Below are 11,294 nucleotides of genomic sequence, written 5' to 3' on the forward strand. Positions count from 1 at the left end.
TAAACTCAAGGCCGACATATATGTCCTCCAAGAGACCAGAGTCTCAGTAGAGGACGCAAACCGACTCAAGGCGAGCTGGATACGCGACGTAGTATGCTCACCAGCCGTAAACAAGAAGGGGGAGTGATCACCATCATCAGCAAGTAAGCAAAGTTCAGGGTACACGACCACCAAGCAGACACAAAGGGCAGAAGGCTACTCACTTGTATCAAAAGAGGGGAAGAGACTATACACATAGCCAACATCTATGGTACGAACTCAACAGACAAAAAATTCTGGGAAGAGGTAGAAAGCGAGCTCAACAGCATCCCCCTGGGGGAGCTGCTAATCACAGCGCGAGACATGAACCAAGTGATGGACAATGCCACGGACAGACATCCACATGGACCCAGCCACATAACGCAAGAGCAGACAACACTCAAAAACCTATGCGCCAAGCTAGCATTGTCAGAGCCATGGAGACTACAACACCCCAGCGCCAGAGAATACACATTCTACTCAAACCCACACAACTCATATAGCAGAATTGACTACATACTCATGTTCTCCACTCACACACATCTGACTGAAACAACAGAAATAGGGCCCATAACAATTTCAGACCACGCTCACATCTCCCTCTCCATAAGCGGGAAGCACAACGAGAAGCCAAACCGTAGCTGGTGCCTCAACAGCGACATACTAGAGAACCCGACAAACATAACTGAGGTAGAAGAGGCGATTAAGGAATATCTAACGTTCAACGACACCGCAGACACTGACACCATCACCCTCTGGGAAGCACTAAAAGCCACAATAAGAGGGAAGCTCCTGTGCATCAAAGCCAGGATGAACAGGAGTAGGAACAAAACAATTACAGAACTGGAGGGCCAGATAAAGGAACTAGAAAGAAACCATAGCGCGAAACTGGTGGATAGGAACACCCTCACCACACTCACAAAAAAGAAGTACGAATTGAACAGGATACTAAGTGAAAGGGCAAGCACTTAGATTAACAAATACAAATCCATAAACCTATGCTCAGCAAACAAAGCAGGCAGAGCACTAGCAGGATACCTGAAAGCCAAACAAAGGCAGCACTCTGTCGTAGCGATTACAGACAAAAATAACAGAACCCACACGGTCAACAAGCTAATCCTTGAAACCTTCAGGGGTTTCTACAAGGAACTGTACACAGCGGACAAATCACTAGCGGCAGACGGCGGCGCAAACTTGCTAGACAAACTCGATCTGCCCAAACTAAGCTATGAACAAAGAGACTCACTAGAGCAGGAGAGCTCTTTTAACATCCAATGTGTGCAGTGCTCGGTCTGCTACTGAATCTGGATTCGGGAAGAAAACGGGCAGTTCTATGGTTTGATTAATGTGGAACTGCAACACCACCTTAGGCATAAATTTAGGGTTGGTACGCAGCACTACCCTATTAGCATGAATCTGTATGAAAGGCTCTTGAATAGTTAGGGCTTGAAGCTCACTAACTCTTCTTAGCGATGTGATTGCTACTAGAAAGGCCACTTTCCATGTCAGAAACTGTATCTCACAAGAGTGAAGAGGTTCAAAGGGTGGTCCCATTAGTCTGGTGAGAACTATGTTCAGATTCCATTTGGCCGCATAGCATGCCCTGGTTGTAGGTCTTCTTGCCTCCTTGATGATGTTCCTACAGTCAGGGGGCAGGTTCAGGTAGCCAAACTATGACCTCAGGAGCCATATCGCAAGGCTCAACTGTTGCGGAGCTGGGTGCTGAATGTCTCCACGGCTCTGAGTGAGGAGACTGGATGTGAGTCGCAGTCGTTGGTGAGGCACCACTGAAAGTTCTAGGAACGTGGTACCACGCCTGCCTTGCCCACGTTGGAGCAACCAGGATGAGCGTCATGGAGTGCTGCCGCAGTTTGCGTGCCACTAGTGGTATGAGCGGTGCTGGACGAAAAGCGTACGCAAATCTGCCTGAAAAGTTCATCCATATCGCATTGCCCTGAGACTGCGGGTGTGGGAACCTGGCGGCGAAGGTTTGGCATTTTGCGTTTTCCTTTGTGGAAATAGGTCTATCTCTGGATGACCCCACTGCTGGAAATATGGTTGGAGCACCGAGGGATGTATCTCCCACTCGTGCATCTGATGGCTGTGCCTGCTGAGCAGGTCCGCCATCTGGTTGTCCTTGCCTGGGAGATGTTCCGCCATGAAGAACATGTTTCTTTGAATGGCCCACTTCGACATGCTTTGGGCTAGATGTAACAATTGTGGAGAGTGTGTGCCTCCCTGCTTCTGGATGTAATACATGGCAGTCATGTTGTCCGTTCGGATCAGCACAACTTTGTTGCACAAATGCAATCTGAACGCCTTCATCGCCATGAAGATTGCAATCAGCTCCAACAGGTTGATGTACATCTTTTGCTGCTGCGTCGTCCATAGACCCTGCACTGTATAATGGAGGACATGCGCTCCCCAGCCCTGGAGAGATGCGTCCGTCGTCAGCACTATCTGTGGTACAGGCTCCTGGAGCGGTCGTCCCCTGCAAAGGTTTTGTGTGTTCCACCAATGCAGAGAGTTGTATGCACGACCGGTCACCAACACTAGGTCTTTTAGATGTCCCTGAGCCTGGTTCCACTGTCGTGCTAAGCGCTCCTGAAGCGGGCGCATGTGTAGCCTTGCGTAAGGGACTATGAAGATGCAGGAGGCCATCATACCTATCAGTTGCATAAATTCTTGCGCTGGGAGTGAGTGTTGGGGCCTGAATTTCTGAATCAGCGATTGCATGCTGTTGATTCTTGCTGAGTTTGGCTGCGATGTTGCTGTCAGAGTGTTTATTGTCGCTCCTAGGTACTGTTGTACATGGGCGGGTTGAAGATGAGATTTTGCGTAATTTAGTGAAAATCCTAGACTGTGTAGGAGGTGAATTGTGCGGGACATGTGGCTGGCACATTGCTGGACTGACTTTGCTTGGATAAGCCAGTCATCCAGATAAGGATAGACATGGATGTTTTGTCTCCGAAGGTGCGCAGCTACTGTTGCCAAGCACTTGGTAAACACTCTGGGGGCTGTAGTGACCCCGAGAGGCAGGCAGGACCTTGAACTGGTAATGCTGGTTGTTTATGGTAAACCTGAGATATTTCCTGTGTCCTGGGTGAATTGGAATGTGGAAATATGCGTCCTTTAGGTCTAGGGTTGCTAGGAAATCCCCTTGACTGAGCAATGGTAGAACTTGCTGCAGAGTTAGCATGTGAAAATATTCTGACAGGATGTACTGGTTCAGGGGTCTGAGGTCTAGAATGGGCCTCTGAGAGACCCGTCCTTCTTTGGGATTAAGAAGTACAGTGAGTACACCCCTGTACCCTGTTGTTCTAAAGGCACGAGTTCTATGGCCCCTTTTTGCAGCATGCTGATGACCTCTTGCTGCAATAAGTGTATGTGCTCTGCGGACATAGGACGGTGTCTTGGGGGTATGTTGGGTGTGGAGTGGATGTTAGTTCTAGACAATATGTGAATGTGGCCTGGGATCGCTAGATCTCCAGGACTCTAGTGCGCACAACGTTTGGCTATTTATGCAAATGAAAACATTAGTCAATTTTTCTTGTTATTGAATCATCACAAGTTTAGTCAATTAAAATCCATTCATGTCATTTTGCGAACATTGCAACAAAAATCAATAGTAAATGAAAATAATTCATATACAATTATTCAAAACAATTTTAGTACAACACAATTACACTTGTAACCCAATGCATTTCGGGGTCTACACCCCTTCGTCAGGGGTCCTGGTAACTGGTTGTCTTTGATGTATATGTGTTGTGAAATGAAGATAGAATCTGAATTTCTGTTTTGAATACGTATATCTGTTAAGTCTTGAGCACGTAGCCAGGCGTGTCAATTCTGCAAGTGTAGTGGTAAACGTTTATGGGCTCGCTTGCATCGTTATTTTCACACGAGAGTCGATGTAACCGGCTCCGTATTGGCGTTCTTGCTAAGATGTATTGTCAGTTCTAGACAATAGCCATATTGGATAAGTTGTCTCACCCACCTGTCTGTGGTAATGCCTTCCCAGACTGGCAGGAACTGCTGAAGTCTTCGCCCGACCGGTGTTATATGGTCTGGGGGCAGTGACAAGGCGTCACTGTTTATTGGTGGCGGAGGACCTGGCATTATTATTTCCTCGTCCTCTGCCCTTGGTGCTGTTCCCACGATATCCACCCCTACTGTTTCTGTTACAGGTGGTCTGCGCGCCCCCTTTGTTGTATTGGGCTTGCTGTTATGCTTGACATCTAGAGGCTCCCCTGTTACCGGAGCGACGAAAGGAACCGCCCCTGAACTGTTGTGACTGCAGAGCTCCCATGGATTTTGCTGTCTCAGTGTCTTTTTAAAAAAATTTCTAGGGTCGTGTCCACATCAGGACCAAAGAGAAAGTCAGGGTTTACCGGCTGATTGAGTAAAGTTTATTTGGATCTCTGGCTTAAAACTAGAGATGCATAGCCAGGCATGCCTTCTAAGCATCACACTTGTGTTGATGGCCCTAGCTGCTGTGTCTGCTGCATCGAGCGCACATTTAATGGATGCATTTGAAATCAACTTTCCCTCCTGTATCAGCATTTCTGCTCCCTCCTTATAAGCATCAGGCAGGTGTTGTAGTAGCTGCTCTAACGTGTCGTAATGAGCCCCATCATATCTGGCTAATAAGGCCTGTGTATTTGAGATCCTCCAAATATTTGCCTCTTGAGCCGCTACTCGTTTGCCAGAAGCTTCTGAGATTTTGGATTCCGGAGGAGGAGCATCACCACTTGTTTGAGAGTTCGCTCTCTTACGAGCATTAGCCACCACTAGTGAGTCCAATGGGAGCTGGCCCTTGATGTACGTAGGGTCCACAGGCGCAGGCCGGTATTTCCTTTCAATCCTTGGGTTTACAACCCTTGCCCTTGTGGCCTCCTTGAAAATGTCACTAGCGTGTTTAACCAGTTGGCTGCTAGTGGTTTTCCCCTCCTGTGCTGGAAAGTAAGATTTATCATTGTTCATGACAAGGTCAGCTCGTCATAAGCACAGCTCCACTGTGCCTCATGATGAGCAGGGAAGGGGTTAAGGACACATTTTAGCATAGGCAATGTCTTTACTGATCTTTCTGAAGTTGAGAAAGTATCAAACAAAAAGTCTTCCTCCACTGGGTCAGCGTGCATTTCCAAGTCATGGTTATTGGCTGCCCTTTCAATCAATGCGTTAAACGCAGCAGTATCTTCAGTAGGCGAGGTCTTGACGGTATAGGACTGAGTGTCAGGCGTGGTGTGTGGCTCACCAGGGTCAGTCCAGGGTTGAGGTTCCTCTTGATCTGTGTCAATAGGATAAGTAAATTCTTCCTCATTGTATCCCTCCCCCACATCCTCATTGGTGCTTGTGGGAGAATAGGCATATTCTTGTCCATAGGACTCCACAGGTTCAAAAAGAACAGGTGAGGTGGCAGAATCCCTTTTCTTTTTGAGAGGGATTTTGTATGACTCCAAAGGATTTTCTGGAATGATCTTTCGTTTGTAAATAGTGAGTCTGCCAGAATCTGAGTCGATGAATAGTTTTGACTGATTGTCATAGGAGGGCGCTTGGAACACCATGTCCTCCTCAATGGGCTGATTTCTTGAAACTACCGACACCTTTTTGGCCGTGTCGGTGCTCCTTTGTGGCTCGAACGCCTTGGGTCGAGCGGTCGGGGGCAGTCCGTACTTAATTGGTGGCGTAAGCATTGGAGACAAACCGACCTTCTTCGAGGGTGGTGCTATCTTCGATCCGACCGACTTAGTCTGATCACTAGTCTGCTTGCGGCCTTGCGTCAACTCGAGCTCCCGGAGCACAGCAGGCACGCTCTTCTGCTTCGACGCGACATGCTCTTTCGGGTCGAGTTTGCCCTTCGACTCGAGGGCCTTGCCCACTATTGGCTTGGAGGCTGGAAGCTTCGGATCAAGAGTCTTCTTAGCCTTGAGTCCTTTGCCAGTGTCGCCATCTTTGGACGTCGACAGCGTCAGTGCGACGTGCTTGACCGTAGAGACAGGCTTCGGCGCCTCGGTCTTCGGGCCGTAGCCCCCTTGTGACCTCGAAGGGTCGACAACACTCTTCGATTTGATTGGAGCCGACGAATCAGAGGCCGTCGATCCGAGAACTGTCTTTAGTAGTTTCGGTTTCGATTTAGCAAGTCGTCATCGATGGCTCCGATGGGCTCTGAGTCGTCTCCTACCTCGACGACGTCTTCCTCATGGACGTAGTTTTCTTCTTCGTCCACATCATAGTTAGAGTAGTGCTCCGACGCAGGGTCCGACTGTTGGTCAGGATCCTCTTCATCGACACCGTCGTCATCAGCCTCGAAGATGTTCTCCGGGTCGGGCGCCGTTTTCTGCGCCGACTGTCTTGCGGCGCGCCGAAGTGTCTTCTTTGACCGGAACTTGGAACAGGCCATGCAGCTGGCCTCGTCGTGGTCCGGGTATAGACATTTATTGCACACTGGGTGCACATCAATGTGAGGGTATTTGGAGTTGCAAACGGGGCACCTTTTGAACGGGCTCCGTTCCATCGTCGATCGTTGATGGGGCCTTTGGTGTCGAAAAAGGCAAACGGCCTTCGACGTCCTGTTTGAAGAACTGGATAAAGTACGTGACACCGAACGAAAGACAATACCGACGCCCGAAGGCCTTTTGGCCTTGCGAAAAGAGTTTTATATCGATTCTGAACTTGAGTCAAGAAAGTACACCCGAACCCAATGGCGGAAAAAAACAATCTGAGGATGGAGGGGATGCCCATGCGCACTGTAGTCCAGGGAAGGAGCCACCTATCTCGTGATATTTCGAAGACTCTTCCAGGACAACAATGTGCAATCATCCGGACCCAACACTAGGCGGCGATCTATGCACAGATATGAATTCAGCAGCCCACATGCCTCGAACATAAGTATTCTTTATATAGACTTAACACAAGACCACAAACGACAAATAATCCACAATACTGTACTTCAGATTGACTTAAAGATAATAAAAGTTGCTTAGTTCAAGTTGGTGATAAATGCGACACAAAAGTACCTGGATACGTAACGCAAAATGAACAGAAGGCTCGCAAAAGGGAAGATGCGTCAGTTCCGTGCTCCGGGGGAGATTATGCGTCGCGCCTCAATGCTTGCGCAGAGTAGGGGATGCGTTGTGATCCTTACCGGGCGGGGATGATGCGTAGGTTCTCAGCCTGCAGTCCGGTTGAGATGCGCAAAATGGCGCCTCGATGCGGTGCGACAATCCTGGTGCGATGCCAGAAGATGGCACCCTTGATGCGGCGACCATGCGTGGACGCCCGGGCAGCCTTGTGACGACTCTGTACTTTGGAGCCGCGACAGGCCCTGCGACACATTTCTCTGGCGATGCGATGGCGACCCTCCCGATGGCATCACGCTTCTCCGGTGATGCAACAGTAGACAGCTTCGACGAAGACACGCTTTCTGGGAAAAATACGCAACCTAGCTTTGGATAGTTAGACAAGAAAATACCTTCTTTCTAATGGCGGTATTTTCAAACACAGAATGTTAAAACCAACTTTACTAAAAGATGTATTTTATCATTCGGAGTTCAGGCATACTAAATTCGAATTTCCACCATGTTCCCTGAGTCAGTTAGGATTATAAAATTTAATAATCTAACTGCCCATTCTCGCCTGTGGAGAACAGGTAGCCTTGCAATAGTGATAAATGAAAATGGCTGTAATTCACTATTAGGACATGCCACACACACACCATGCCATGTCCTACCTTATAGTTACAATGCACCCTGCCTTTGGGCCTACCATAGGGGTGCCTGATATGAAGAAAAGGGAAGGTTTAGGGACTAGCAAGTGGGTGCACTTGCCAAGTCGGCATGGCAGTCACATACTATACACAGGCCTTGCAATGGCAGGCCTGAGACACACTTTACAAGATGCTTCTATGGGTAGCACAACCAGTGCTGCAAGCCCGCCAGCAGCATTTGATTTACAAGCCCTGGGCATACATGGTGCACTGTACTATGGTCAGACAAGTAAATCAAATAATCCAATCATGGAGTCACTAATCATTACATCAATTTAACATAGGGAGCACTTGCACGGTGGCACTGAATAGCAGTGGCACACTGCCCAAAGCATATAACCAGCAAAAACATATCAGAAACAGAGGAGGCAATCAGTAAAAATGGAAAGGAGACTCATGCCAATGATGCCAGGTCTAACAAACACACATAGAGAATAACTTAATTGGGCATCCCCTATATCCTTATTTTACATATTCAAACATATGGCCTTATTCTTTGGTGTGGATATGTCAGATACTAGTACGGAACACCTATAGTTTACGGCGCTTCAACACCCAATGTAGAGTGTTTTCACATAATATCACCATGGTTCTTCTTAAGGACTATGGATATATTTCTGCACAGCATGTATAATAAAGAATACTGCGCGTCAGTGTGGTAGTGAGCCTAATGTACGTAAAAATACCTGGTAGAGTTATACATGCCACTCTCACCTGTTACGAAGGCTTCTTAGTTGTTATAGGGAAGGAGGGAATCACACAACCACAACTTCTCAATAAATGCCTGTATTTAGTGAAACAGTATTGACTATGTGTAAGAGCTATGAGCCATGTGGTGAAAGAGTGTATTTGGCCCTCAGACTGTTAATATCCCTACCTTCAAATTCAATAGTCCATTTCATGGAGGCAACCCCAAGGTAAAAACCTTTCTGTGTGTATGGGACAATGCACAGGAGCCAGTTAGTGCTTCCTGAATACTAAAAGCAAGTACAATCTATGGAAAGAGGATTACAGGCTCAATAAAAGACCTATATATCCAGCACAGTTTACAATCGTCTAATGTGCTTAAACAGGGAGCAGTCCTACCTTAGTTGTCTAGTAGCTCATATCAATGGGGAAGGACGCCACAATACTTGTTCCTTTATCTGTGCTGGCGTTCGGTAACAGGAGCAGAAAGTGCTTGCTGTACAGCAGGAACCAATAACGATTTATGCGTCTCAGTGTTCAAATTATTTCTATTGAGTACAAAAACACAGATTGTACCCGATCTCCCTAGCGAGGGTAACTAGGGCTGGGAGCTTGTTTGTCAGAAAACACTACTTTGCTGGCAGAATACTTTTATCTAATCGTTATTAGGAGATTTTAAATTCGAATAACATTTTTATTCGGGGGGCTTCTAAATTGTATATTTGAATGTGATTAATGCTTAGGAACACTGACACCCCTCTACACGCTATTATTTCTCTTCCCTGCCTCGCCCAGCCGTTTTTTTTGATCCGGTGTTTGGCGGCGGTGGGCGCCATCTTAGGTGTGGCTGGGGGTGCGCTCTAGTCGCGCCGGCCTCCCACCCTCCTCACACCCTATATAATGTGCATCATGGCCAGACGGCGCAGCGGGCTGGCGCAGCGGGCGCGCGCCGAAGCCGCGCCTAAGCCAAGCCCGTCTGCGCCCGTCTGCGACCGGACACGGCCCAGGGCCACAACCCCTGGTCCTGATGTCCGAATCACGTGGAGCAGGAATGATTTAGTAAGTCTGTCCTCTAATACATGCACACTCGGCCATCATAGCATAAGAGTTGGGGAGGATGAAGGGTGCAGACACTGCCAATTTAGTTTCTGCACATTGACAGCAGATTCCAGGGCCAGTTGCTTCTCTCTGTCCTGTGGTCTGCTCAATGTGAGGTCGCTTCGTCGCCACAAGCATGACATACACGATCTTCTTGCGGATAAACAACCTGATCTGCTGTTTATCACAGAAACGTGGTTGGATGCCAATTCTGACCCCGACATCATTCAGACACTACCAGATGATTACCAGATGGTGAGACTGGATAGACCTGAAGGCAGAGTGGGAGGAATTGCGATTGGGTTCAAACAGCAACTTTCCTGTCAATTGGAACCAGTCCATCTGGCGGGAAGTGAGGCTGGTGTTTTCACCATAAAAATTGATGGGAGCACAACTGTGAAGGGCTTCTTAATCTATCTCCCACCGGGGCCTATGGCTAGGTTTAAAGGCAACCTTTTAGAGTGCGTCACAGAAACAGCGATAAGGAGAGACAAGTTTCTGTTACTCGGAGACTTAAACACGCACCTAGAAGATTTGTCCGACAAAGGAGCAATGGAGTTCCGTCTAGAACTTCAGACCCTACAGTTAGAGCTAAAGGGGCAGCTTCCTACACACAACATTTGTTAGATCCAATATTCGCCAACTGGGAGGAAGTCTTGGTTGCTTCCCCGGTGCCCCTGCCCTGGACCGATCATTTCCTTGTACCATTTTCAATCTTCCTTCCTAAACATAAAGCCACGAACCCCACCCCCTTCAACTACCCCAGGCGTAAATGGGCTAGGTTCTCCCTACCAGAGTTTTATAAGGCTCTCACCGCAGAGGGGCCCCCGGGAGGTGACAATGCGGATACGGCAAACAAACTGCTCAATGACCGTATCACGGCTGCCCTGAATTGCACGGCCCCATTAGGCCGGTCAAAGGAGGAGGCCCGTAGACAAAGAACTGCACCTTGGTTCAACGAGGCGTTGCGCTGTGCCAAGAGGGACTGTAAACGTGCAGAAAGACAGTGGAGAGTGGCCTACGATAACCAGTTGAAAGAGAGATATCTCGTCAATAGACGGGTTTATCACAATAAGATCCGGATAGAGAAAGCCGCATATTATGCTGACAAAATCCTGGGTGCAGAGAACTCAGCTAAGGAACTGTTCAGCGTATACAAATCCCTGTCCATCCCTAAAGCCTCGACAGGAGGGGAAGAGTACTCGGTAGCCACCTGCAATCGTATTGCTAACTATTTTGGGGATAAAGTGTCCAAGATCTACTCTGCCTTCCCTGTCCCACCCTCAGTCGCGGAAGTATCAGCAGTACCAGCAGGAGAGGAAGCTGGACAAAACCTGCTTGTCAACTTTATTACCCCCTCATCAGAAGATCTAATTAAAATATGCAGATTAGTGAAGTCAGGTTCCCCTCGGGACCCAGCCTCTCCTAAGCGGTTGGGGGACAGCCTGATGACACTCGAACCCTACATCAGGCATCTGCTGGATGTCTCCTTCCGGTCCAGCTCTGTGCCAGAGGACTGGAAACAGGCTGTGGTGCTCCCACTCCGCAAGAAGCCCAACATAAGCCCTGAGAAGCTGGACAATCTGCGTCCCATTTCCCTGCTACCTTATTTTTCCAAGGTGGCGGAAAAGTTGGCCAATATGCAGTTAATGCATTCTGTGGAAAAGACCAATCTTCTTCATCCCACCCAATTTGGGTTTCGGCCACGGAGTCAGCTCTCCTT

The sequence above is a fragment of the Lissotriton vulgaris genome, chromosome 7 (assembly GCF_964263255.1).
Source record: "Lissotriton vulgaris chromosome 7, aLisVul1.2, whole genome shotgun sequence".
Lineage (NCBI taxonomy): Eukaryota > Metazoa > Chordata > Amphibia > Caudata > Salamandridae > Lissotriton > Lissotriton vulgaris.